This window comes from Trachypithecus francoisi, unplaced genomic scaffold, assembly GCF_009764315.1.
Source record: "Trachypithecus francoisi isolate TF-2019V2 unplaced genomic scaffold, Tfra_2.0 Lachesis_group13, whole genome shotgun sequence".
NCBI lineage: Eukaryota > Metazoa > Chordata > Mammalia > Primates > Cercopithecidae > Trachypithecus > Trachypithecus francoisi.
The window spans coordinates 104,361,407-104,386,489 of NW_022681458.1; the positions used below are offsets into that span (position 1 = coordinate 104,361,407).

Consider the following 25,083-nt stretch of genomic DNA (forward strand, 5'->3'; position numbering starts at 1 on the left):
TGTGTGTAAGATGACTATAGAGTTTGTATTTTAATTTTAACTTCCTGTAATTTGTTTTAAATTTTTTTATCATAAATTATCTTGGAATTTCTAATTTATCATCTGTAAATAAAGATAATTTATATTATTTTTCATTTGTTATGTTATTAACATTTTTATCCTTTGGATTTCATTGATCAATGTCATCAATACATTAGTTCTCAACTGGGGAATGATTTTGTCCTCAAAGAATATTTAGGAATATCTGGAGACATTTGGGTTTTCACCATTGTGGGAGCTGTGGGTGCTACTGTGTCTTCTAGGGAGTAGCCAAGAATGCTGCTAACATCCTACAGGACATCCAGGTCCCACAACAAAGAATTATCCAGCCCAAAATACTAACAGTGCCAAAGCTGGAAGTTCTGCTCTGATATAAAAATTTAATAGTGAAAATGGTGAATGTTCTTGTCCTGTTCCAACTCCATGGGAATGCCTCTAGTACTTCTCCATTAAGTAGAAATTCTGACTTCACTGTTGTTGTTGCTGTTATTGAAAGTTTTTAAAATTCTTTTTCAATTCCCTAGAGCAAGATAAGTATCATTGGGGTTATCTGGGAGTTAAACAGTTAATAGAATTGTCCAGTGAAACCCTCTGTACCCATATTAACCAAATGTTATTTAGAAGCATTGCAGAATTCTGGAAAAGCAATTGGGAATGATTTACAATTTTCAACATTTAAACACTAGTTTTAACTTTTAAAATGTCTCCTAGAGTTTTTCTTGGCTCATTAATCAAAGGGTGTGTGTATGTATTTGTGTATCCATGTATACATTTACAAATGTATTTATGTAGTTCAACTCTACTACAGAACTAGTATGGCCAATGTATGCATAGGTGGATAGATACGTGTCTTCTGTGCTTCATGGGTGCCAGGAGAGTTCCCTTGGACCAGATAATGCCTAACTCCCCTATTCATTTATGCCTATAATATAACCTGGGAAACCCAAGTGTCTCTAGTGTTGATTTTTTTATTATTTATTTATTTATTTTTGAAGCAAGATTTTTCTCTGTCACCCATGCTGGAGTGCAGTGTCGTGAACACAGCTCACTGCAGCCTTGGCCTCCTGGGCTCAAGCGATCCTCTGACATCAGCCTCTCAAGTAGCTGAGACCACAGGTGTGTGCCACCATGCCCTGTTCATTTTTTTGCTTTTTTTGTAGAGACAAGGTCTCACTATGTTGCCCAGGCTGGTCTCCTGGGCTCAAGCAGTCCTCCTGCCTTGGCCTCCCAAAGTGCTGGGATTACAAGTGTGAGTCACTGTGCCTGGCAAGGATTGCTCTTTTACAACCACAAACACAGCTGGGGTCACTATCCAGCTTGTCTAGAGGAAGCCCCATCTTTTTGCCAAGCATTTCTGAGAATCCTCAGGCTGTCTACTTACATCAACGTGTTGTTCTGAAGATTACACATTTTTCAAAGACAAAATTTTAAAAATGACATGAGTTTATGCCATATATTATTAATGCACACTAAACTGCAGTAATTTATAGCTACAAAAACATTTAAAAACTTGGAATTAATTTTACCTAAATTGCATGTATTACAATAAATATTGGTAGAATGAAGACAAATGAAGTATCCAAAATGTTTTCTAAAGCTCAAGAAAGATTTAATTGAGCTCAAAATACTTTGTCTTAAAACATCTTTTGATATTATTTTAATTGTTAAACATGGCAAGTAATATGTGAGAACTTTCTACATAATGGATGAACATCCTATTGCCAAATCAGGCTGAATAGTTATGGATTTTGCTCCATTTTTTAAAGCATGGCATACATTTTGCAATCAATATTTTCAATGATTTTCAGTAGTCCTGTACTGCAAAAGTTAGTGGAAAAATTGATGTGCAGCAATAATATGAATGCATAATACATACTATCCAGTTTTATTTTGTACTTCTTTTTTTGGCAGTTATTTGCCATCTCTTATAATGATGCAATAGAATGAGACTGAAAAAATTTCCATCTACATTTCATGTATTATTCATATTAATTTAAAACGCAGCTAGCTTTCAAAGGGTTAGCTCCAGGGAACAAAATTTTATGGTCATCTTTAAATTATATTAACATAACCAGGAGCTAAGAAATTTAGTTGTATTAAACACAACCTAAAGCAAATTCATCCTTGTTTGATAAATGCTCCCATTTTCTCAGTAAAAGCCTTTCTAAATCTCTTATGATATTTTAGAATGCAGAGCGGGTTACTATGATTGCCTGACTTCAAAATGGGTAAAAGGATGCCAAAATCCTCCTGTAATTTTGCTCTAAACACCCAAAGAAAGGATCAAATCCTAACTCAAGAGTAGTTTTAAGTGACCATAAAATATGTAACAAATTTCGAAACTGCAACTGTTTAACTTACTTTGGGAAAGACTACATTGAAAAAATATGCTGTATAAAACCACGTTTTGAGGAACTACCCTCACCTTGAATGGCAAGTAAACACTGAGTGGGTAATATTTCATTTGACTGAGTCCCGACTTCCTGGAGCAAGTAATGGTTTATCCACCTGGAGGTCGAAACATATGTTTTGCATAGTATCATCATTGAGTATTTATCGATTGATTGATTAATGACGACATGTTTGGGTGTGCTGTTTGGTTTTTGGGCTGTTTTGGTTTATAGATTGGTGGTTTCTATAAAGCAGAAAGGAGAGAAAAAGATTCTGGGTAACAAAAACTAAAAGAAATCTGCAATGCAGAACAACTAAATAAAAGAGAGAGAGAGCAGAGAGATGAAGTAAAACTGCCTTGTTCTAAAACAAATGGTAACTAAACTAAAGATCAATAGAATGTCAAAAGAATTCAAGGATGATGCTAGCCAATACAGTCATAAATTCACTGTGGGCACAAACAACCAAATTATGGATATATGATTCCTTCACTTCACCTTCTAAAGATTCTTATTCTCTTCCAAGCAAACCCCTACTCCAGTTAGGAATACAGGATAATTGAGTATAAAAAGAAAAAAAAAAGCTTTAATACAATGTTTAATTGTCAGTTAAAAAGATAGATAACAATTAAACTCTTTGTGATGCCAGCCAGCATTATGGATTATCATTGGCATCAGGATTGAAGAGACATGGAATTGGGAATAATTGACTGAATGTAAGAATAACCTATGGCTGCATACGAAATTACCACAAAATATAGTAATTTAAAACAACAACCATTTATCTCACAGTGTTGGTGCATCAAGAACGCATGTGCAGCATAGCTGCAACTTCTGGCTCAGAATCTCTCACAAAACTTGCAATCATTTTTTACCAGAAACGACATCGTATCAAGGGTTGTCTGGAGGAAGTTTCACTTTCAAGCTCACTTATATGAATGTTAGTAAAACTGGAACCCCAGCAGCCTTCTGTCCAGGTCCAGAGAGCTTGGTTGCTGGCCATATAGGTCTCCTTATGAACAGCTCACAACGTGATGAATAGCAGAGAAAAGAGAAGAGCCAGGCTGAAGTCACAGTTATTTTGTCACCTCCTCAGAAGTGGCATTCCTTCACTTTTCTGGATGTATTCCTCAGAAGTGAGTCACTAGTTCCAGCCCACACAGTGAAAGAGGGAAAAACACAAAAGCATTAGTAACAACAGGGGACCTTGGGAGTGACTTTGGGGTTAAGCCACCTCTAAACCACAAAAACCTCGAATAAGCAGGTGAAGGTAGCACATTCTCCAAGTTGATATGTGAATTGCAAGAATATGAATGGTATGTGTTATGCCATAGTCTTCCCCTTCACATGTAAGGTTGGGGGAGAAGTGCAGGGGGGTGCATGGAGAGATTTTGAATTTTTAAAATGAAGAAAATCCTCTTTAAATTCCTGGACTGCATATTATTCTGGCAACTCCAGTAGTCGCTCCTGGGGGCTTGGAGAAGAAGGTAGAATATTGGTGATTAGTTTTTTTATGTATTGTACTTTCCAAATGGTGTATAGTATGTATTATACATCTTATGTTTGTCTATCTTCAGAAAAAAACTGTATAAAACCCTGAAAACAATATTGAAAGACTATGAAACTTTTACTTTGTGTCTCACACTCACACTACTGTATCTTTAGTAATTGTTATTTTCTATTATACAGACATATATTCTGTTGTCAGATAGTTTGATAGCATCATACCAGCTGTGGGGAAGAGGGTTTATTTCCCCCAATCTCTTCAACATTGGAAATTACCAATTTAAAAAACACACACACGTTTAGCTTTATGCTAAGGGATTTAGAAACCATGCTATGTTGGTTTTTAGAAGAGCAAGGATTAATGGCTGTAATACCTTTGCTAGGAGTGGAAATGGAGGAGTAGGTTAAGTAGGAAGTGCCCTTATACACTACAATTAGAACTTACCTCACCTCTGTACTTAATAAGAACTTTTGAGATTCTTTATTTGTTTTGATGTTTTTCTCCAGTAGTGCTTAAAAACATTTCCTGTGTCCATGACCTCAGCACTCAACAGCACTCTGCAGGAATAACACAGACATGGAAGCCTCAGATTAGAAATAGAGCATCATTGAGCAACAGTGGCTACATTTGGGGGACATATGTTATCTGCACAAAAATTTGGTTGTAAAAAGAAGCTGCTGAATCAGTGTAGATAGTTGAGACCAGCACACTGACTGAACCAATTCTGTTGTCAGTTGAGACTGACAGGACCAATTCTGTTGGATGACATACATTCTCCTACTATTCTGGTTAAAGCTAAGCAATCACCTTCAGCAAAGACTAATTAATAATTAAGACATTCGTAATTGATTATGATAGAATTAAGTTACTTAGGTGCATATGCAAGCCATATGCTATACTTCTCCAAGTGTTAATACATTTAATGCCCACAATGAACTTGTGTACCCCTGTGTAAGGAAACTAAAACTCAGAGTACTTAAAATTGCTTAAGGTCACACAGGCAGTAAATTGGAATTTGAGGTAATGACTTTGTGTCTTTACTTTCTCTCTTTGCCATCACTGTAGATAATAAAGTATAATATTAAAAGCATGAACTCACAATGTAGGGGTTTACGTCTTTGTTTCACGATTAGCTTTACAATTCTGGGCAACTTACTTTGTTTTGGTTTCCTCATCTATAATATTCAGGTAATAACAATAACATCTTAATGGATCATGCTAAAGACAAAACAAGACAACAGATATAAAGCATCTGGAACACTATCTAGTACATACTAACTACATAATAAAATACAGGCTTATTTTAGGACACTATGCTAAAGACATGTATCTTCTCATTTAAAAATCATGAAAACACTTCAAAGCAGTTGCAATTATTATTACAATTTTAGAAATTTAAAAAAATGCAGAGAGTTAGAGAGATCATGTATCTAGCCCAAGATTATACCACTGGCAAGTAGTTTAGCCAGTATTTGAACTCAAGCAGTCTGATTCACAAGCCTCTATGCTAAACCATTGAGCTATTATCTGCTTGATTGTAAAATCCTTATTTTTGTCATATTATATTGTTACACTGGTGTTCTGCTTTTATTTGTCCAAATATTCCACTGTTTACTTAGTTTAGTGTTCATGAAGTTGTATTATTATTTTTTTCTCCTCATCTTGTAGATAAAGAAACTGAGATTCGGTTAAATTAAATGATTCCCTGGCTAGGCCAGTTCAAAACTTGCAGAACCCAGATTTCTGACACCTTACATTCTTGGTCTCATAGCTTCAGGTTCCAGTTTCTGCTGAGGTTTCATTTGGCTCCAACATGAAAAAATTCTACCTTCTTCAAGAGGAATTAGCCTGACTGGGAAACAGCTTGAAAGAGATGAAGACACGCTGACATACAAAACTAAGCAGATGCGTGACTAAACTCAGGATCTATAATTTTCTCTGTCTTTCCAATGTCCCCTGGAATTTATACATTATACTTTAATTGATTTCTCACCAAATGACTGAGTTTTATGACTGACCAGTTATACAACATAGAGGAAGAGGGCTAGAGAGGCTAAGAAATAACACATAATGAAAGATCATGTTTAAAAGGAAGAAAAACCCTCCATCACTTAGGAAGTGACAGTAAAATTATTTGATGTTATCATTTTATAGTAGATTAAAAATGGAGATGGCTTCCATTTAGGGAAACACTAGTATAAGTGAATATTTTCCAGACCTTCCTCTAGATCCCACAGAACATAAGGATAAGGACCTTGTCTGTATTATTTACCTCTATAATGCTGGCAACACATAATAGGCACTTAAGCAATTCTTAAAAATTAATCACTCAATTTAAGCACTTAATTTAATTAAGTGCTGAATTTCCTTAATCAGGAAATTATGGAGATTTTCACTGATTGTTCTATGGCTGGTGAAGATGTCTAAATACCAATGTATCTCTGTTGTTGTTGAATTGGGAAACTATGGTTTGCTTCAATTTCTAGAGTACATATTCTGATAAAGCATAACCATGAAGAACAATTACTTAGATCTCTATATTCATTACTTTTATTACTTTCTAATTATGAGATGTTGGTTAAATTATTACTTAAATTCTCTGTGCTTCAGTTTCCATTTTATAAAATACAAAATATTTTATATTTATATTAATTACAAAACTAAAGATAGGACCAGGCACAGTGGCTCATGCCTGTAATTCCAGCACTTCAGGAGGCTGAGGCGGGCGGATCATCTGAGGTTAGGAGTTTGAGATGAGCCTGACCAACATGGAGAAACTCCACCTCTATGAAAAATACAAAATTAGCTGGGTGTGGTGGTGGGCGCCTGTAATCCCAGCTACTCTGGAGGTTGAGACAGGAGACTCACTTGAACCTGGGAGGTGGAGGTTGTGGTAGGCTGAAATTGTGCCATTGCACTCCAGCCTGGGAGACAAGAGTGAGACCCCGTCTCAGAAAACAAGAAAAACAAACAAACAAACAAAACCTAAAGATACTACAAAATGAAGATAACGAGAGTCTCTACCTCTCAGAGTGGTTCTGAAGATTAAACAGATGAATGCAAGTAAAAGTATTTAGAATAGCCTGGCAGATAGTATGCGCTCAATCCAGGTTGATTTTAACACAAAAATTAGTATGAATTAAAAACAAATTATTATATTACTTAAAATTAACTTTTAATATGTCAAAATTAAAAGCAAAGAGTCATTTATCTAAAAACATTGGGGTCAAGATATGGATTTGGTCATTATGGATATTATTTTGTGTTATTCTCCATCCCACTTGGGTCCAGACTGTATTTTTATGAGTATTTGAACATAACCTATGCACCTCCTCCCACATGCTTTAAATTATCTCTAGGTTACTTATAAGACCTAATACTATGTAAGTGCTGTGTAAAATGGTTTTATTTGTTTTGTTGTATTGTTATTTTTCATTTTTCCAACATTTTAAAATTTATGGTTATTTGAATTTGCAGATGCAGATATGGAGTGCCAACCATTCAACTTCTGCTCTATTTTCTACACCATTTGCCATGGTGCCTTGTAACTAGATATTCAGTACATATTTACTATCAAGTCCCTAAACCAGAACATGAATCTAAAAGTAAGTGATCAAAGAGGCAACTTTTTAATATCCTAACTCATGGCTAGCACCATGTTAGGCACATGGTAGCTCTCAGTATATTCTGGTTTACTACCTTTCTTTAATCGCTACCTCATTTGGATCAAAAAAGAATTAATTTAGTTATATCAGGAGATGAAAGGTATCTAAAAACATATTTACATTAAATAATTAGAGGAATCCATTTAATAATAAAGCTCAGTGTTAGTGAAACTAAATGTCAGTTGCCATATTAATGGAAGTGTAAGGGGAATGAATGAGTACTCAATGACTTGGAACCAAAATTGGTTACTGCCTATTCTAAATTTAATGTTTAGAAGGTAAAGAAAAAACATTAAATCTAAGAATGAAGTGGACACCATACACACTCCAAGTGATTAAATGTACTGTGGCAATTGTGTTTTCCTTCAATCTGACTTAGAGTTGGTAATGGAAGACTTCCCATTACTCTATGCCATGATGTTAAGGAAAGCCAATGCTAACGAACCAAAAGCCCATGAAAATCTAGACTTTGAAACATAAAAATAACTGGCAACTCACAGTTCAGTGAAGTTCATTCGAAAGAAAAGGTAGTGAAGAATACTTAGGCTATGTTGTAAGAGTCTTATCAAAGAAAAAACTGTATTTTTCTAAAGCAGTAGACACATACATATTTAATTCCAGCAAGTGCTGAACCTCATAGCTTGCGAGAACCTGCACATTTTGGGGTCCATTAATGTGATGCATCTCAAACTATCTGTGATGAAGGAACTTTTCTCTGTGTGTGTGTGTGTGTATGTGTGTGTGTGCACATGCGCATACTTTTTCCCGATGTATCCTGGACCTATATGTTGTTGAAGAGCCCATGACTTGCTCATAGCTTTTGCCCATGTACTAACTATGTAATACTCAAACTAATCTATACCCAGTTAAATGAGACAAGTCTGAAAATCACACATTTGAATTTCAAGGCAATGTCAGATAGTTGTAAAGTTTTTAAGTGCTTAATCTCCATTTCTGTATTCATCTCATCTTGGAGAAACAAGGAGCAGACTTTGAGGGTGAACATTGGTTCATGGAGCAACTTTTTGTAGCATTGTAGAGGAAGACCTCTAAGATATAACCTGAATAAAGAGAATTGTGAGATAGGAAATGAAACAGAGGAAGTCAGAAATGTTTGTAGATAGATGACTATGAATGCATCTGTGGAAAACATACTGTCAAAGAAAACCTGGAGAGAAAACATAAAAAATTTAATTTCATTCACTGGGTAAAGAGAAACTTCAAAACAACAATGAAAGAGCTAATGTTCAAGACTTGAGTGAAGAAAACTGTGCCATAAGGAAGCACACTAGTAAATTGAAGTAGTCCAGATATTTTTGTACAAGCATATTTTAGGGGTTTATTCTGTGGATAACATTCTTTGTTCAATTATTAAGAGAATTATAAAGAAGCATAATATTCAAAGGTGGTGTATAACAATTTAAAATACAGATGGGACATTATATATATATATATATATATATATATGAAAGTTTAAATGAAAATAAAATACCTAAATACTAATATTAAATAAATAAAAATATAAGAAATTATGACAATCCATATGATATTCAAGATTACACCTGGGTTGGAGCAGCTAAAGAGTTCAGGTAGAGATTGAAAGAGGGAGCATGATCAAAGAAGAAATGTATGTAAAACAATTGGCAGAATTGGCAGGTTGTGGCAATAATCACAATAACCATTATTTATTGAGAGCACATAATGTGTGTCAGGTGTTGTTTTAAATGCTTTAGAAGTGTGGCAGTATTTAACTGTTACAATAATCTTGAAAAATAAGTGTGATTAATCTCATTTTAAAATTAATACTTAAAGAATTTAAGTAACTTGTTCAAGGTCATGCAGCTTATAAATAACACAGAAATTAAACTAAGGTCTACTTAAGTCTACCTAAAACACTCCTGCTAAATAATGGCTGATATAATGTACCATTTAGAAAGGTTAGCTCTAAGCTGTTGTCATTAGCTATTAGCTATCATCTCCTAGTCTGCCTCATGAAATATGGGTGTTACATAAATTTTAGTTATTATTATTTTTATTAGACATTATTATGTCTATTAAAAAACTGCACAGGAACCAAAATAAATATTCTTACTGAGAATAGAAAGAACCAAATTGATACTTTCAAAAGCAGTTTCAATTAGCAGTTGAAAGTGTAGATTTAAAACACAGTAATATCAATTATAAATTCATGTTTTAAAAATTAATTCAAAAGAAAATGGAAAGTCAAGGAACTTAAGCATACTTTCCTTTTCACCATCTATCAATTACGATCAGTTTTTTTTTTTTTTTTTTGAGGCGGAGTCTCGCTCTGTCGCCCGGACTGGAGTGCAGTGGCCGGATCTCAGCTCACTGCAAGCTCCGCCTCCCGGGTTCCCGCCATTCTCCTGCCTCAGCCTCCCGAGTAGCTGGGACTACAGGCGCCCGCCACCTCGCCCGGCTAGTTTTTGTATTTTTAGTAGAGACGGGGTTTCACCGTGTTAGCCAGGATGGTCTCGATCTCCTGACCTCGTGATCCGCCCGTCTCGGCCTCCCAAAGTGCTGGGATTACAGGCTTGAGCCACCGCGCCCGGCCGATCAGTTTTAAATAATATTTAAATATTTGTCTCTCAAGTAAAAGAAGTCTGGAAGTAGATAGTGCAGGGTGATATTGTGACTCCATGGCTATTGTGAATCTACCACACCTCAAGGCCACTTCATGATCTAAGACAGCTGCTATCATGGGGCTCAACACGGGTCTCTACAGATTCACCTCATTTGATGTTCTTTGGACTTCCTGGATCTAGATGTCTATTTATTTTCCCAGGTTTGGGAAATTTTTAGTCATTATTTCTTTGAATAAACATTCTTCCCCTTTTTCTCTTTGTTCTATAAATTCCACAATGCATATATTGGTCTGATTGATGATGTCCCATAACTCCTTCAAACTTTATTCTTTTTCATTCTTTCTCCTTTTTTCATCTCTGACTGGATGATTTTCAATAACCTGTCTTTGAGTTAACTGATCTTTTATTCTGCTTGATAATCACTGCTGTTGAAACCTTCTATTGAATTTTTCAGTTCATTTACTGTATTCTTCACATTTATAATTTCTCTTTGGTACTTTTCCATTCTTTCTATCTTTTTGATGACATTCTCACTTTGTTCATGAATTCTTCTGTTGGCCTCAGTTAACATCATTATGGTCATTATGTTGGATTCTATGTGCAATAAATAACATATCTATATGCCCTTAGGGCCAGTTTCTAAAGTTTTACTTTATTCTTTTATTTGGAATATATTTCTCTATTTATTCATTTTCTTTGACTCTCTGTGTTGGTTTCTACAGATTAGATATATCAGACACTATCCAGTCTTCACAGACTGGCTTCAGATAGAATGTGACCCCCACCAAACAGCACGGTGAGAGATTCTAAGTGCCTCTCAAAACTGATGTTTTGCTCTTAGCGGTCCTCTGGAGACCTGAGTATACCAAGTTCCCTCAGTGCTCCAGGATAGGCAAGATAGAAAACATTAAGTTACAGCCAGAAACACAGGGGTGCTATATGTATAATCCAATTCCTTCTCTCCTCCAGGAAAAGCTGGGAGCTGTAGTTTATTGCCCACTTGCCCTGTTCTGAGCTGAGAAGCGGAGCTGTGGGAAATGCCTGCCTGATCATTTAAACCACATATTCTTTCGAACCATAGCTTTGCTCTCTGTTACCCCTAAGGGCCTAGCAAATCATGGGTCCTATTGGCTCACAGAGACAGGTGAAATACAAGTTAGTCTCTCAGGTAGTAGCTAGAAAAGGTGGGATGCTAAATCTAGAGTTCAGCTCCTACTGTGGAGAAGCTGAAGGCTTGATTTTATTGCTGGAGCAAACCATGGAGAAAAGTCATGGGAAGTGCTCATATGCTCACTAAAACACCTAAAGGACTAGTTGCTAGAACTGCAGTCTCATGATTGAATTTCAAGAAGCACAAAGGAGCATAAACAGTTCCTTTGAGATATTTTCCCCAGGGTCCTAAGTATTATATCTACTTTTATTTCATTTGATTGAGCTAGGAATATAGACCAACATAGCTAAAAAGAGATGTATTTTAGGCGAGCATATTAAAGTTTTGAATAAAATCAAGAAAAGAAAAGGATATTTAATAGGGTTAAAAAAACTACTAAGAGAATTTTCTGCTACATACTTTGTGCTTGTTCCCTATTTTACAGAGAAAAATATCACAGCATTATAAAGCATCCAGGCTCACATGAACACCAATGTATTTATAATCTACTAATTCAACAGGATCTAGACAGTAATTTTGTTTTCTCGTTTAAACTTTGAACGTGATATTAACCGAAGAAGTTAAATTACCAAAAGATGGTTTCAGAGGGATGTGATTTGCTACTCTAATGATATGTATACAAAAGTAAAAAGTAAGATAATCACAGATTTATTATTTCTAAATAGTTGAAGGTTATTCATGGTGAGTTTAATGCCATAAATAAATAAACAAGATAAGCTTACACACTGAATTGCATGGCACCTTAAAATGAATAAATATTAAAACTCCACAATAATTGAGATATATTATATAGAAAGATTTCAAGAAAAGAAGAATAATTTATTTGTAATTTTAAGATCAAATAAGAGGTGACATAGTTACCTGTCAAAGGCATAGAGGAACTAGGTGTTGTACTGTCATGGATGTTGACATGATAGAAAAAGGATCTAAGGCTTTGAAACTGTGCCTATGAGTTAGTAAAAGGTATTTATGATTAAAAATGGATAGAGACATAGAAAGCCCAAGATCTACAGTAAAGCCTTTATCTAAACTTGTGTGACTAACACCATAAAGAAACAGGCCATAGTGTGCAAATAAAAACATACTGAAAGACAAACAGTTCTGTAGGGAAAATTTCCCACAAACAACAGCAGGGGAATTAAATTGCTGTATATCAAAGGAAAAATAATTTTTTAATCAAAATTAAGTGTAATAGTAACTGAAAGAACAAAATGTCATGAAAGGAATGTGTAATTTGAATATTTATTATTTATAATTATTCTCTTGAAATGTCTTAGGAAATATAACTATATTTGCTATTGCCATAAAAAAATAAAAATTTACCTGTAATTTTGAAAACATAAATGAAAGAGGAATAAGCCAAGCATGGTGGCTCACGCCTGTAATCCCAGCACTTTGGGAGGCCGAGGCGGATGGATCACAAGGTCAGGAGATCAAGACCATCCTGACAAACACGGTGAAACCCCGTCTCTACTAAAAATACAAAAAATTTAGCCGGGCGTGGTGGCGGACGCCTGTAGTCCCAGCTTCTCGGGAGGCTGAGGCAGGAGAATGGCATGAACCTGGGAGGCGACAGAGCTTGCAGTGAGCAGAGATCGTGCCACTGCACTCCAGCCTGAGAGACAGAGTGAGACTCTGTCTCAAAAAAAAAAAAAAAAAAAAGGAATAAAACAATATATAAAAAGAAGGAAAACCTATTTAAGTATAAAATTAGCAGTTTTATCACAGAAAGTAATAGATTAGAAAGAAAGTGAAGGGTAGTTTAAAAGAACAGTAAGATAAAATACTTACCTACTTTCTAGGGGAAATTGTGTTAATCAAAAAGAATTTTTAATTTTAAGATATATATGTACATACATGTACATATATATGTATAAATTAATGTAATATTTATGAAGAGCTTTTGGCTAAATATTAATTGAACATAAAAGATAAGATTAAACCATTATTGAGTACTTTATGTGTAATACAATGCAAAATTATTTAGAATTTCCTTCTTCCAGGTAAAACACAAAAGAGAAAGAGACTTAACACATTGGATTGTTAATGAGAAAGTTGTCTAATTGAGTTTATAAATTTAATTGCTACAATTCTGTGCAGATAATAGCATATTAAAAATATTTACATGCTACCAATGTGGAAGAAGAGGAAGGCCTAGGCCCTCTTTTTCTCTACAGCCACACTGATTCAACAACAGTACACAGAAAATACGCTCTGAAGTTGTGAGACTCCTTCCTTTCCTGTGAGCATGAAACCAGCCACCTCAAAGCTGGTATTATTATTTGAGATATTCTTTCACCATAAACTCTATCCTCAGTACAATATCATATGATTAGGAGAAAACCTTTTGCTTCCAGTTTTTTCCTTGTGAGATACAAAAAAGACTGGACCATATGTCTAAGATCCTAATTATTCTGAGGGATGTCCAAGGCAGCGGCTTTTGTTGTGTCTGTCTCAGAGTGTTGACAGTACCCAGCATACTCTAGATGTCAGGGGGCCACTTAAAATAGACTGTGTTTTGATCTATCATGCTAGCACATCCCACAGCCCTACCCCTCAGCTCAAAGCAGGTGAAAAGATACTCACTTTCCATTTTTTTCCTGGGAAGGGAAGAAAAGGACTGGACCATATATCCAATACTCTGATTATTATGAAGGCTGTCCAAGTCACTGGTTTTTGTCTTGCCTGTCTTGTGGAGCTAACAGAAACCAAATAGCTGGGGGCCACTGATATCAAAGACAGTAATTCAAAAAATCACAAAGATTAAAGGGGTCACCAAAATCTCTGGCTGGGTTAATTAGTGAGGTTGTTCTTTTATAAAAGTTCAGTTTGTGCAGATGGGGAGAAGTGGCTGTTTTATCCAATGCACAAGCATCAACACAAAAATCAAGAAAAATGAAGAAACAGTGAAATATATTCTAAAGAAAGGAAAAAGATAAATCTCCAGAAATGGATGCTAATGAAGTAAAGATATATGACTTACCAAACAGAGAATTCAAAATGACCATCATTAAGATGGTCACAGAGGTCAGCAGAACAAAGCATGAACAAAGTGAGAAATTCAACAAAGAAATAGTAAATATAGAAAAGTACCAAACAGATATCATAGAGCTGAAGAATTTAATAACTGAACTAAAAATTTAATATAAAGGAATTCACCAGTGGATAAAATCAAGCAAAATAAAGTATCAGTCAAATCTGGATCAGGTTATTAGAATTTATTTAGTCAGAAGAACAAAAAAATGAATAAAAAAGAGTGAAAAAAGCCTAAGGGACTTATAGGACACCATTAAGTGAACCAATATACACATTATGGAATTTACAAAAGGAGAATAGAGAAAGGGGCAGAAACCATATTTAAATAAGTAACAGCAAAACTTGTCAAATTTTGCCTGTCTGGGACAGAAAATAGACATCCAAATTCAGAAAGTTCAAAGGACAATGAACAAGATGAACCCAAAGAGATTCACACTGAGATACATTATAATCAAATTGTTGAAAGTCAAAGACAAAGAGAGAATTTTAAAAATTGAAAGAAGGAAGTGGCATGACATAGTCCTTAAGATGATCTGATTTTTTAACAGAAATATTTCAGGCCACAGTGGAATGTGATGACATATTCAAAGTGCTGAAAGAAAACACATTGCCAACCAAAAATATGATACCAACAAAACGGTCTTTCAAATATAAAGGCAAGAGAAAGACTTTTCCAGAAGAACAAAAGTGAGAAACTTCATCACCACTGGATCTGTCTTACAAATGATAAACAAGTTCTTTAAGTTGAAAAGAAAGGATGCTAAATGGCAATACACAAATACATAAAAAAAATTTGTTGATAAAGGTAATTATATAAAAATAGAGAATACTGTAATACTGTAATGGCTGTGGGCAAATAACTTTTAATTTTTGTATAAAAGTTAAAATACAAAAGTATTTAAAAATAGATATAAACATTAAAATGTGTTACAGAACACACACTATAAAAACATGTTGAATGTGATATTAATTACATGAAGTAGTGTGGAGAAAAGAGTAGATTTTATTTTTGCAATTGATTTAAGGTTTTGTGCAAATCCATTACTTTATGTAAGACCCATAGTAATAACAAAGAAAATGCCTATGGAAGTAACAGAAAAGAAAAAGAGAAAGGATTCATGGCATACTAATATAATAAATAAACAAAACTCAAAGAAAAAAACAGAGAGGAAGAGACAAAGCAATCACGAGACAAAACAACTAGTAAAATGGGAAAAGTGAGTTCTTTCCTATTGATAATTAAATGTAAATAGACTAACCTCCCTATTCAAAAGACATAATGTAGCTGAATGGATTTTAAAAATCGAAACATATGCTGTCTTCACTCACTTTAGATTTAAGGACACAGGCTAAAAGTTTAGGAATAGAAAAATATATTCTATGTAAATGGCAATCAAAAGAGCAGGAGTGGCTCTGCTTGTAGCAGGTAAAATAGACTTTAAGTGAAAAACTTTCAAACAAGACAAAGAAAGACATTACATTATTATATTATATTTATTATATTATATTACAATGATCAGTTCACCATGGAGATATAAGAATTACAAATATATATATACACCCAGTATCAGAGCACCTAAATATATAAACAAATATTGACAGAACTGAAGGAAAATAAATAGTCCCACAATAATAGTAAGAGACTTCAATACCCCACTTTTAATAATAGATAGAGAATAAATAAGAAAATGATAGATTTGAACACCACTACGGACATGATAAACCTAATGGACTTGTATAGAACATTCAAGCCAACAACAGCAGAACATACATTCGTATCAAGCACACAGAAAACGTACTCCAGGATAGATCACATTTTAGATTACAAAATCTTTACAAATATGAGAAGATTGAATCATACCAAGTATATTTTCGTATTACAATAGAAGGAAACTTGAAATCGCTAAGAAGAAAAATGGGAAAATTTACAAATATGTAAAAATTAAACAACTAACTTTTGAATAACCAATGAATCAAAAATGAGGTTAAAAGGAAAACCAGAAAACATCTTGATACAAATAAAAATAAAAGCACAACAAACCAAAACTTACGATATGCAGCAAAATCGGTAATAAGAGGGAGGTTTACAGCAATTAAGGACCATATTTTAAAAGGAAGAAATATTCAAGTAAACAGCTTCATTACACTTCAGAGAAATGGAATCAGAGGAAAAAAACAAAGCACAACATTAGCAAAAGGATAGAAATAACAATTATCAGAGGAGAAATACATAGAAAACAGAAAAACGGACATATACAATGAAACAGAGTTGGTTATTTGTTATAAGCAAATTTGACAAATAATTAGGTAATTATTAATAATTAGGTAATAAGCAAATTATTAATAATTTGCTTATATTAATGTTAATAAATTATTAATAAATATAATAAAACATTAATAATTATAAGTGAATTATTAATAATTAGGTTATAAGCAAATTTGACAAATTATTAGGTAAACAAAACAAGAAAATATTAATATAAATAAAAATGAGACTTTAAAACACATAAATAAAAAGGATCATGACAGACCAATATAAACAATTATATTCTAAAAAATAGAATAACCTAGAAGAAAAGAATACATGTCTGGAAACATACAGCTAATCAAGACTGGAATCTAAAGAAATAGAAAATTGGACATACTAACAATAGATCAGGAGATTGAATCGGTAATGAAAAACTTCTCAACAGCAGGAAAAAAAAAAACAAGACCAGATAATTTCACTGATAAATTCTAACAAATGTTTAAAGAAGAATTAATGCCAACGCTTCTCAATTTTTTTCCAGAATTTATTCTTGGGATACAAGAAGGATTCAAAAAATAAAAATTAATAAATGTGATATACTGCATTAACATAATGAAGGATGAAAACCACATTATCATCTTAATGGGTGCAAAAGAAAGCATTTGAAAAAAAATCCAATAGTTTTTCACAGCAGGACCTCTCAACAAACTATGAATAGAGTGAAATTATGTTAATGAAATTAAGGCCATGTATGAAAAGGCCACAGTTAACAGCATACTCAGTGATGAAAAGTTGAAAGAAGCAGGAACAAGAAAAGGATGACCACTCTCACCACTTGTATTCAGGATAGTACTGAAACTTCTAATCACAGCAATTGGGCAAAAAAATAAATAAATAAAAAGCTTCAAAATTTGAAAAACAAAAGTACAACAATCCCTGCTTGTAGGTGATATGATCTTATTTGAAAAGTCCTAAAGATCCAGTAAAATCTGTCAGAAATAAAAAATGAATTCAATGAAATTCCAAGATATGAAATTAACATAAAAAATCAGTTGCCTTTCTATACACTAACAACAAATTATCCACAAAGGAAAATAAGAAAGCAACCCCATTTACAATAACATCACAAAGCATACTTAGAATATTGGCCTGAAATTTTCTTTTCTTGCTGCACCTCTCCCTAGTTTCAGTATCAGGATAATGCTGACTTCATAAAATGAGTTAGGGAGGAGTTCCTCCTTTTGGAATAGTTTCAGAGGGAATGGAACCAGCTCATCTTTGTATTTCTGGTAGAATTCAGCTGTGAATTTGTCTGGTCCTGGGCTTTTTTTGGTTGGTAGGCTATTAATTCCTGCCTCAATTCCAGAACCTGTTATTGGTCTATTTGTGGATACAACTTCTTCCTACTTTAGTATTGGTAGGGTGTATGCATCCAGGAGTTTATCCATTTCTTCTAGATTTTCTAGTTTATTTGTGTAGAGGTGTTTATGGTATTCTATTATTGCAGTTTGTATTTCTGTGGGGTTGGTGGTGATATCCCCTTTATCATTTTTTATTGTGTTTATTTAAGTCTTCTATCTCTTCTTCCTTATTGGTCTATATAGTGGTCTATCTATTTTGTTCATTTTTTTTCAAAAAAACCATCTGGGTTTGTTGATTTTTTGGAGGGTTTTTCATGTCTCTTTCTCCTTTAATTCTACTCTGATCTTAGTTATTTCTTGTCTTCTGCTAGCTTTTGGATTAGCGTGCTCTTGCCTCTCTAGCTCTTTTAATTGTGATATAAGGGTGTTGATTTGAGATCTTTCTAGCTTTCTAATGTGGGCATTTGGTGCTATGAATTTCCCTCTTAACATTGCTTTAGCTGTGTCCCAGAGATTCTGGTAAATTGTCTATTTGTTCTCATTGGTTTCAAAGAACTTCTTGATCTTTGCCTTAATTTCATTATTTACCCAGGAGTCATTCGGGAGCAGGTTGCTCAATTTCCATGGAATTCTGTTATTTTTAGCGAGTTAATCCTTAGTTCTAATTTGATTGCACTGTGGTCTGTGAAACTGTTTGTTATTATTTCAGTTCTTTTGCATTTGCTGAGGAGTGTTTTACTTCCTATTATGTGTTCAATTTTAGAATAAGTGCCATATGGCACTGATAAAAATGTATATTCTCTTGATTTGGGGTAGAGAGTTCTGTAGACATTTACTAGGACCACTTGATCCAGAGCTGAGTTCAAGTCCTGAATACCCTTGTTAATTTTCAGTCTCATTGGTCTGTCCAATACTGACAGTGGGGTGTTAAAGTCTCCCACTATTATTGTGTGGGAGTCCAAATCTCTTTGTGGGTCTTAAGAACTTGTTTTGTGAATCTGAGTGCTCCTGTGTTGGGTGCATATGCCTTTAAAGTAGTTAGCTCCTCTTGTTGAATTGTTCCCTTTACCATTATGTAATACCCTTCTGTGTCTTTTTTTTATCTTTGTTGGTTTAAAGTCTGTTTTGCCAGAGAACTGCATGTTCTCACTCATAAATGGGAGCTGAACATTGAGAACACATGAACACAGAGAGGGGAACAACACACACCAGGGCCTGTTGTGATGTTGGGGGGTGAGCGGAGGAACTTAGAGGATGGGTAAATAGATGCAGCAAACCACCATGGCACACATATACCCATGTGAGAAACATGCACATTCCACACATGTATCCCACTGTTTGTTGGTTTGTTTTTTTAGAGAAAAGAATATTCAGAAGTAAACTTTACCAAAGAGGTAAAATACTCATATATTAAAAACTATCAAACATTGATGAATGAAATTAAAGAAGGCACAAAGAACTGGAAAGACATTCGGTGTCCATGGATTAGAAGACTCACTATTGTTAAAATATCCACACCACACAAAGGAATTTATACGTTCAATGCAATTCTTATCAAAATTCTGATAGTATTTTTTTCCAAAAATAGCAAGAAAAAAAAATTCTAAAATTCATGTGGAATCACAAAGAACCCCAAATAGCCAAAACAATCTTAAGAACAATACAGCTGGAGGTGTCATACTTCCAGATCTCAAACCATAAATAAAGATAAATATAAATAAATAAAAACTATAAGTAAAGCTATAGTAATTAAAAGCGTGGTACTGGCATAATGACAGACATATAGGCCTATGGAACAGAATAGAGAGCCACAAAATAAACCCATGCATATACAATTAACTGAACTTCTACAAAGTTACTACGAATGCACAATGGGAAAAGGATAGTATCTTCAACAAATTGTTTTGGAAAAAATGTATATCCAACATGCAAAATAATGAAATTGGACTCTTACCTTACATCATACACAAAAATAAATTTGAAATTGACTAAAGACTTAAACATAAATACTTGAAACAGTAAAACTCCTCAAAGAAAATATTAGAAAAAAGCTTTACAACATTGGTCTTGGCAATGATTTTTTGCATATGACACCAATAGCACAGGAAACAAGCAATAATAGACAAGCAAAAATACATGAAACTAAAAATCTCCTCATAACAAAGGAAACAATTAACAGAGTGAAAAGGCAACTTACTGAATGGGAGAAAATATTTACAAATGGCATATCTGATGAAATGTTAATATCCAAAGTATATAAAGAACTTCTTCAATAGCAAAGAAAATACAACCTGATTAAAAATTGCTTAAGGACTTGAATAGACCTTATGATATAGCAATCCTACCTCTGAGTATTTATCCAAAATAATTGAAATGTAGATCTCAAAGAAATATTTACACTGCTATGTTCATTGTAACATTCATGGTAGCCAAACTGTAGAAACAACCTAAGTGTCCATTGATAGACAGATGGCTAAATAAAATATTGTATATACATACAATGAAATATTACTCAGTCATTTAAAAAAGGAAATTCTGTCATTTGTGACAACATAGATGAACCTTGAGAACACTATGTTAAACGAAAGGACAAGTACTTCATGATGCCACTTAGATGAGGGATATAAAGTGGTCAAATACATGTAAGCAGAGGGTAGAAAAGTGGATGCCAGGGACTAGAGGGAGGGGAATGGTGCACTGCCATTCAAGAGGTACAAAGTTTCAGCTGTGCAAAATGATTATGTTCCAGAGGTCTGTTTTACAACATTGTGCCTACAGTTAACAATACTGTATTAAACACATAAACATTGAATAGGGAAAAATCTCATGTTAAGAGTTCTAACAATAATAATTTTTAAAAGAATAAAGGAAATAGCCAAAGCATATATATATATATATATATATTTATATGAAATTGTCATAAAAAATCAGTTGTCTTTCTGTATGCCAGCAACAAATTATCCACAAAGGAAAGTAAGAAAAGTGTGTGTGTGTGTGTGTGTGTGTATACACACACATATATACACATATATACATATATATATACATGTCAGAATTCAACATGAAATATAATTCATTTTTTAAAATAAGGTGCTAACTTTGAGAAGAAAAGTATATTTTATGGAATAGGGATAACAACCATAAGTCCAACAAGTCATAAATCCATGTCATTTTAAAAGACATACCCCATAAGATGTATGATGACTTAAAAATAGCTCAGAGGCTTAAAAAAGAAAACTAAGAAATGAAGATAAATGAGAGAAGAAGAGGAGAAATATAAAAATAAGCATTAAAGTTAAAACAATTGTGAAAGAGCAGAATATTTTATTAGATAGTGAAAGCAGGACATTGTTCAATGAAATCTGAAAGGTACTTGGAAATTAATGAATGGTATTATGAGCTGAGGTATCCCGCCATAGATTTTGCTACAAAGCATAGCAACTGTTGAGTTTAAATTCAACAATAAATTAAATCGTATGGTAAAAGTTCAATTACCTATGAATGTGATTGTATCAGGTTCATGGGTAATATGTAAAAATCACCTGGACTGAAATACTCAGGGTCAGAGGAAGAAAGAGTGGCAGGTTTATTCCTCTTGTTGAGGAGAGGGAGACCCTTTTGTTTGTTAGTGTGTCTTATCCAGTAAATTTGAGATTTAAATATTTAAGTGAGTTGTCTCAATACAATAGTTCAAACACACTCAACTAAAAATATTTTCTTTTTATTTTCAGTAAATGACAGCAGTTATGATGAATAGCAAATCCATTTTGCTTTTTAGAAAACAACATCATCCAGTTGCAACTAACAAATATAAAAATTACTTTTAATATGGCATCAGAAAGCATGACGTTATCTCAGGAGAACTGTGAAAGTTACTGATGAAATCTAGTTAGGTTACAGATAAGTGCTATAGGGTATTTGTTATTTAGAATACCCAGTTCCAACCTAAATGAAAACAGATGAGGAAAATAGGGAAGAATACACCAATATTTATGCTGCTAAAGTGAAAAATTAAACGATACAGATGTTTAAACTACATGCAAATATGTTAATACTTGCTGACAATTTACCTGATGTTTTACTTTTCATCTATATTTATGAAATCAAGTATTTATAGTTTATTCTTTTTAGATACAGCATTGTCAAGGGAAATATTTTACATTTGTTATACTTTCTTTTTTAATTCCTCTATTCTGTTCTCTTAATTTCTCTTTTCTTTTTGACTCCACTTTATTTTCTCTTCTTCTATCCATAGTCTCCTTACAATTTTTCTTCTTCAGAGGAGCAACTTCCACTACTTATAGCCATTCATTGACTCACTAATCTATCACAACGCTCCTTCAATCATCTCGTCTTTTGTTCTGCAATTCACTTGAATTTTATAAAAATGGGTTTCAGAATGTATTAAATACAGAGGAAAGTCTATGGAACTCTAGCCCATTTTCAATTATCTGCATGTTTTTACATTTCTCATTTTATTTTTTCCCTCACAATACTACACTAACTCAATTAGTGATGATTGCTTAATAGAGCAATTTATTAAAGTATCTTAGTACAAGATAATTTGAATGCAGACACTTGTTTTTTTCATTGGAAACATTTGGCAGTAAGAACACTTTTCTGTAAAATGATGAACATTTTTGGAAGATATTATGAGAGGCTATGGCAAGGAAAGAATATCAAGAACATCCCCTCTCACTAAAAATTATGAATATTTTATCCTTTTAGATGATTCCATTGAATTTTTATCACTCTAACAGGTTACCAGTATTAAATTAATTATGAGAAACATGGATAGTGTCTGGACTCAAATCTGCTAACTCCGAGATAAAGCATGCCTAACACACTAGGTACGTTGTTCTAACAACTGAGATGCTTTGCCACGAATATATAATCTTGGCTTTAGAACTTTTCAGATACTGTTCACATCAAGCATGTATTACTTCATATATATCTAATATCACTTAACATATAATAATATTATAAATGTTACTTCACATATAGCATATATATTACTTCATAAATGATAATATACTAAAACAAAATAAAACAAAAATATTATGATACTTTCAAGGATAACTAGGAGGAGAACTTCCCAAGAAGCTCAAGCCACGCATAAGTGAATAGCTGCTCATAAAGCATGTCTTCTATTTAAAAGTCTTACAACTTTAGCAAATGGCTCTCATGTCATTCTAGTCATGCTAAAGAGATGACTCAGGAATTGTTAAAAAAAAAAATCGTCCAGTGTGACAGTGGTTTCAGTACTTGATTTATAGGATGCAAGGAATCTAAAAACTATTGTAAGGCAGCTATAAAAATTAGGTCCAGCGACTTTTAAAAGCCCAATGGAAATTGAACAATTGCTATTTGATACTTTATTGCATACTTAGTTATGCGTAGCCCTAAACATTATACATAGGGAAATAGTTTATTATATGAGGTCAGAGGGAAAAATAATAAAACTGGAAACAGTTCATGTATAGAGCAATAGCTTTACATTTAAAAAGAAGTAACTGTTTTTACTTTCATATGCGTGTGTTCTTTGCATATGAATAAAACTGGAAACAATTGACAACAATTGGACTAGACACTTTTTCTAACAGCTAAAAATTCAAGCTGATGATTAAAATATTACAAAGGAGTAAAGCTCGTATTACACTACTTAGCAGAAGCTGATAAAGGATTCTGGATCCCTTGAGAAGTGAGGAAGAAATCTCAGTAGAAATTTTTGTTATACAATCCAGAAAACGCTCTTTGTATTTAGGTTACATACCTCAAGGCAGCTCAAAATTCTAGTTTGCTCATCCAGCCACAGCTCTGCTACTTGGTAGTTCTGTGCTGGTTATTTGGAATACAGATTGTCATTCGAGGAAGGGGTTGCATTGTCTTCAACTGAGCTTCAGGAATTTGCAGGCAGGAAATTTTCTGGACATCAATGATTTGTCTCCTTATCTTCAAGGACTTGGTCTCTCCAAGGGATGGAGCAGATTGCCAAGGATGCTCTGAAGCAGATGCTGAGTAGAACCTGACCTATTAAGACTTTCCAGGTTTCTCATCACTCCTGTAGCTCCATATTCAAATACACTCAGTATAATGCAATTATTTCAGTAAGATTTAAATTTGTAAACTATGAGTCAGATATGCAAAAAAATTAACATTACTTTTAAAAAATGCACTCAAGTTTTCTCTCAAGCTCCTTATTCACATAAACTGATTGACTTAAACTATTTTACTCCTATCTATCTAGTCCAACCCAGTTATGTTTAACCATATTCAGGTAGCATTATTTCAGACAATGTCCATGTTAATGTTTAGTTACTTCCTGGAAAACAGTCTTTCAGAGTTTCCCTCTCTTTCCCTCTAGTCTGTCCCTTGGTTCTGGCAATGACTGAAGTTTAGGAAAGGGTGGGGAGAGAGGTTTTGCCCAAGTTCCAGGGAAAGAGTACACATTAGTTCTTCCTGGTCTCATTGAGGTGTCTCTTCCTGCTTGCTCTGAGCTGCTCACCCTCCTGCACTGGTATCTGCTGAGGCAGAGACTGATCCTTTGCGGACTTTGATTAGTGTGCCCATACTGACTGCTGATGTCAAAGTCTACAGCCTTCAGAGGTTCCTATGTTCTACAGCCTTCTTTTTTTCTTATTTGTGGAAACAGTTTATTAGCAATCATTATTAATCTTTCATACTATATTTATTTGAAATTGTACAGAAATAATTGAAGATTCACATACAATTAGAAAATAATTCTGAAATATCATTTTACATTCTTCAATTTCCCATAGTGATACCATTTTGCAAAACTACTGTGTAACATCACAACCGAATATCCTTATGGACACAAACCAGCAATCTTATTCAGATCTGTCCAGTTTTACCTATACTCATGTGTATGTATTTAGTTCTAAAAAAAAAAAAAAATGTATAAGTTCATTATCTACCACAGTCAAGATACTGAATAGTTCCAAAATCCCAAGAATCCTTTATGAGGTCCGAGCATCCATATCCCTGGTGGGGATATGAATATATATGACTATCCATACTATGGTGGATATGGTCCAAAAATATC

The 25,083-nt window shown here is 33.8% G+C and overlaps 1 long non-coding RNA gene across 1 annotated transcript; it reads right to left on the bottom strand.

Moving 5' to 3' along the window:
• Positions 1–1,245: 1,245 nt before the first annotated feature.
• LOC117095056 lies at positions 1,246–24,812 on the bottom strand. The gene is made up of 3 exons (XR_004441793.1): positions 23,794–24,812; positions 4,381–4,493; positions 1,246–3,903 (listed from the first exon to the last, which is right to left on the bottom strand). It is a non-coding gene; the product is annotated as an uncharacterized LOC117095056 (long non-coding RNA).
• Between the last annotated feature and the right edge of the window lie 271 nt (positions 24,813–25,083).